Consider the following 5,595-nt stretch of genomic DNA (forward strand, 5'->3'; position numbering starts at 1 on the left):
TCTCCCCTAAACTGCCCTCCTATACAGGCTACCACATAACATTGAGCAGAGTTCCCTGTGCTATATGGTAGGTCCTTGTTGGTTATCTGTTTTAAATATAGTTTTTTAAAATAATTTTAAAGATATTCTACAGAGACATTTAGACATGTGTACAATGAAATACAAACAAGGATGTTTATTGCATCATTGATTATAATAGGGAAAATTAGAAGCAACCTAAATACCCATCGATATGGAAGTGAATATGTCCACTGATATGAACTATAATTTAGAATTATTTAAATAATTTAATATAACAAATAAATTATAGTTTATCAATATAATAAAGAATATATGAGGCTATATATGTATATATATATAGAGAGAGAGAGAGAGAGAGAGAGAAAGATCTGTATAGCAGAGCGTTTAATGTTTAATAATGGTCACAATGCTTATTGGCTTGTATTTACACTACAAAAGCAAAAATCTGGGGATCTAAATGTCAAATAACAGAAATCCAATAAAGCCCAATAACTAAAAAATAAAAATAAATAAAAAGAAAGGGGTAAATCTATATGTACAGATACAGAAAGATGTCTACAATATATTCTGAATTGAATAAAGCAAATTTTAAAAGAGAACGTACAAGTCCTTTTAAATATGTATATATGTGTGTAGGGCAAATAATAAATTGTAATCTATGGTGTGGATTTACAGGGAACTTTCACTTTGTACTAAGGAGAAGGATTGAATTTTAATCCTAGATCTGCTACTTACTAAGGCCTGGGACCTTATGTAAATTACTCCCCCTCTCTAAGCTCTGTTTTCTCATATGTAACAGAGAGCTAAAATTTGCACATATTTCATAAGGCTGTCTTGAAGATAAAATGGAAAATGCATGCAACTCCTCAATAAATATCAGTTATTCTGCTTTGTATTGTTCTGATTTTTAATAATTTCATGCATTGTTTCTGAAATCAGAAAAAAATGTAAAGAAAAAATAGAAGATCCACAGTCATATAGTGGTTTGATGGCTTTGTCACAGTAGCAAGCAAGGTCAGCAGAAATTGTCAAAAACCTCTCTATGGGGAAGAGAATATCCAGTAACCTACAAAGGTGTATGCTGGATGGAAAAGCCTTAGATCTCTGGTCTTAAAGATTATTGGAAACTGAAGTATTTTTACAAGCATTATCCCAACTCTGTCTGTTGTTGTTATCACTCTGTAGATGATACAGAGGCTCTGAAGTTAAGTAACTTGGTCAGGGTCAAACATAGTGGAACCAGGAATCTAACCGTGTTCTGTGTGCCTCCAAGTTTGTGCTCTTTCATATTGTACGACACTGTCCAGATTAGTTCAAGTGGAGAGCAAGTAAACTTTCCCTGGTGCATCCCCTTAGTCCCTTGCACAGCCATCACCTTTCACATACCCAGACTGATGCTTTGCTTTAGGGATGAGAAAGTGGAAGTAGAACTCCCTATGTTCTGTTCTGGGACATTTCCGGACTGAGCCAAGAGTAGTTATGTGTCCTGCTAGGTCATGGGCTTTCACTGACCACAGAGGTTGAGAACCCTTGGGCAAACCAAATTCTCCTGTCTCACTGGTTTGAAAGCAAAGCAGAAGTGGCAAAAGCTGACAAAGCCCAGCTGGAGAAGGGATGTTGAAATGGACACAAATAACATGCCCTCATGAACATGACCAATAGAAATGTTTTAAATTTAATTCTGTTCCTATGCTTATACTTTCTCCTATCTTATCCCTAATCTTAGAGGTAGTAAGTACTCTTCCTTTTCCTTTCCTCCCCTCTTTCGGGTGCCTCATTGTGCTGCTCTCAACTTTTTATACTTATAGTCCAATTTCTTACTGAGGTTCTGTGTTGCTCACTGCTGGACTCTTAACAGTTTCTCTTCATGGACCTAGCTATCTCAAATTTATCTTTAAATTTATACCAAACACTTTTTTTTACCATCTTTTCTCAGTCCTTAAAGCTCTTCACCAACTCCTCCTCCTCATCTGGCTTTTATTATCCATGTCCTTAAACCTAGACTTAAATATCCCAGATATTCTAGCAAAAGGCAGGTAGGAGGGGGGAACACAAATATAACTTTCTTCTAATTTTTATTGTCTGCTAGAATGTGAGCTCCCTGAGCGGAGGATTTTGTGTATTATGTTTACTGACGTCACAAGTTCCTAGAACAGTACTTGGAAATTACTGGGGGCTCAATATATATTTGTTGAGTGAATAAATGAGTGAGCATTCTAAGATCTTGTTCATTCTCTTCCTTTCTAGTGCTCAAATACAAGTCAAACCTGTCCCTAAAGCTTAGAGGTTATATATTCTAAGGAATAAGACTGCAATTTTTCTCAAACACTACTCACTGCTGGAGTTTGTCCATGTACTCATTCATTCAGTTGTTGAGTGCCTACTATGTGCCTGAATCTGAGCTGGTGCCAGAAACACAAAAGTGAGTACAAAATATTCCTGCTTTCAGGACACCCAAAACCCAGAGTGGGACATAGACACAAAACATCTAACTAGTCTTCTAGGCTGTGTATAATTAGTGCCACGTTATATATACACTAACTAGTCCAGGAGAGGAAGGGGGAGTGATCACTTTTAATTCTGCCCTTTAATATCACCTTTAAATCCAGTACAGGATATCTGTCCTGTGGAAGCTTGAACCCACTAAAGTATTAGCAGAAAATAGTTAGGTGCCATTTAACTTAAGTTTCCATGACTGTTAGAAAGAATGCCCACTTCCCTTAATACTCCTCCCAGCCTTTTATTCTCTATAATATATAATCCCAGTTCTTTTAACCATGCTTCACAAGTCATGGTCTCATGACCCTGAGCACTTTCTGAAGGTCCTTATTAGTTTTTCTTCCTAAGGGCTATTCCAGTAAGCTATGATACTCAACCTCATGACTGAGAAGTTGGGAAATTAAAGCACTCTCATTTGTGCTGATTGAGATGGAGAAATGCCCTTGATGACCTAATAGTGAAATCAGCCCTCCACTCCCATAGATCAGATCATGGAGCAACTAGGATCATGTAGCAATAGGGTGAAGCTGAGGGACAGAGAGAGCAAGTGAAAGAAACAACCAAGATGGACTTAGAGTTGCCGGAATGCACAGAGTTGAATAGGTCACTAACGCTTGCACTTCCTTGATTGGCTTCTTCATTATCATCTAGAGGAAAAGTAGTGATATTAAATTTATTACTATGCTACTTTGTAAAGCTCTTCCTGGCTGGTACTACTGACGATAATTTACAAACAGGTAGATCTAAAGACCCAGCTACCTGTGGCAAAACTGGGTCAATGGAACTATACCAGTGCTGTGTCATGTGAGGGGGTACTGTCCAACAGTAGATGCTGCTTTCTTCAATATACATTGACCACATAACAGCTCAAACACAGCTGTTGCCCATCTTGACTTTGCAGGTAATGATACTTCCATTTGTCTGTCTCCCTTTAATTGTCATAATCTCTCAAAGTGAGAGTTATACATAACTAAGATGTGAAAAAGACATTTTCAATAGCAATTTATTTTTCCAAAGGCTTGATAAATATTTTATATCTTCCAGGTATATATCTTCCAGGTATTACGAAGAAGTGTGTACTACTTATACTATTTTGAGGCACATAGCCATGCTGTTGCTGGTTGAAGGGACTTCAAGGGTTGAATTTTTTCTAATTACTTCAGGGTAAATTCCCAACTTTATGGATTCAGAAATTTACTATTATCAACTTTGATGAATGGTGTCAAATTAGTCAGATATATAAAGCAGTGTTTCTCAGTGTTGATTATACTTTAGAATTATCTGGAGGAATTTTAAAAGTCCCAGTGCCCAGATATTACCTCAGACAAATTAACTTGGAATCTTTTGACATGGGTCCCAGACATCAGTATTCTGTAAATCTTCCCAGCTGATTCCAATGTGCAGCCAAGTTTGAGAACCACTGCATTAAAGTAACCATTGTGTAAATCCAAATGTAATTTGAGTTACTGTGATGACAGTAAGATATGATTAGCAAGAATTCCAGGGATTACCATTTCTTCTTTCTTCCCCCTTTTTGGTATGGACATGCATAGTAAATACTATCCTGGGAAATCAAGCTAAGTACTACCCTTGGTGAGCATGTGATCAAAGTGTAGAGTCAGGGTCTCATTAGTCATGGGAGGAATTCTTATAATTTCGGAAAGTGCATAAATAAAATAAAGGGTAAGGAGAGATCCTGGAATTAGATAACAGATACCAAATACCCTTCCATCCCAGCAAGCCCTAGTATTACTATTACATAATACTATCCTGTATGTAAAGGGATACAATCATATCAACTAACTCTTTGGTATGTTTCTTACTCTATGACTTCCTACTGTGATTTATTTCTTTAATGGAAACCAATGTTACTTAAAATTTTAAGAAATTCATTTCCTATTCAATTTGTTGGAATACATATGCCATAAAACAAGAAATAACTATACTTATCATGTTAAGGTAAAAGTAATTAGAATAGGGACCTTCTTGGAGTGTTTAGATTGAGCCCTCACAACATTGTGGAAGAAATACAATGTTTTAAATAAATGAGTATTGGATGATAGAAAAAGGAAAGGACATAAAACGGTTAATAACATTTCAATCACAAAAACAAAGGCATAATTTCTTGATCAGTATGTGGATATCTTCCACAATGAAATAGAATATGTTTGGGATCTCCAAAAGAGGTGAAATGACCTCTTGTCCTATTTCAAACACTTTCCTCAGGCATATTTTTTTTTAAACATCTTTATTGAAGTATAATTGCTTCACAATGGTGTGTTAGTTTCTGCTTTATAACAAAGTGAATCAGCTACACATATACACACGTTCCCATATCTCCTCCCTCCCGCATCCCCTCCCTCCCACCCTCCCAATCCCACCCCTCTAGGGGGTTACAAAGCACCGAGCTGATCTCCCTGTGCTATGCGGCTGCTTCCCACTAGCTATCTATTTTACATTTGGTAGTGTATATATGTCCATGACACTCTCTCATCCTGTCACATCTCACCCCTCCCCCTCCCCATATCCTCAAGTCCATTCTTTAGTAGGTCTGTCTCTTTATTCCCATCTTGCCACTAGGTTCTTCATGACCTTTTTTTTTTTTCCTTAGATTCCATATATATGTGTTAGCATACTGTATTTGTTTTTCTCTTTCTGACTTACTTCACTCTGTATGACAGACTCTAACTCCATCCAACTCATTACAAACACCTCCATTTCATTTCTTTTTATGGCTGAGTAATATTCCATTGTATATATGTGCCACATCTTCTTTATCCATTCATCTGATGATGGACACTTAGGTTGCTTCCATGTCCTGGCTATTGTAAATAGAGCTGCAATGAACATTTTGGTACATGACTCTTTTTGAATTATGGTTTTCTCAGGGTATATGCCCAGTGGTGGGATTGCTGGGTCGTATGGTAGTTCTATTTGTAGTTTTTTCAGGAACCTCCATACTGTTCTCCATAGTGGCTGTATCAACTTACATTCCCACCAACAGTGCAAGAGTGTTCCCTTTTCTCCACACCCTCTCCAGCATTTATTGTTTCTAGATTTTTTGATGATGGCCAT

The sequence above is a fragment of the Eschrichtius robustus genome, chromosome X, assembly GCF_028021215.1.
Source record: "Eschrichtius robustus isolate mEscRob2 chromosome X, mEscRob2.pri, whole genome shotgun sequence".
Taxonomy (NCBI): domain Eukaryota; kingdom Metazoa; phylum Chordata; class Mammalia; order Artiodactyla; family Eschrichtiidae; genus Eschrichtius; species Eschrichtius robustus.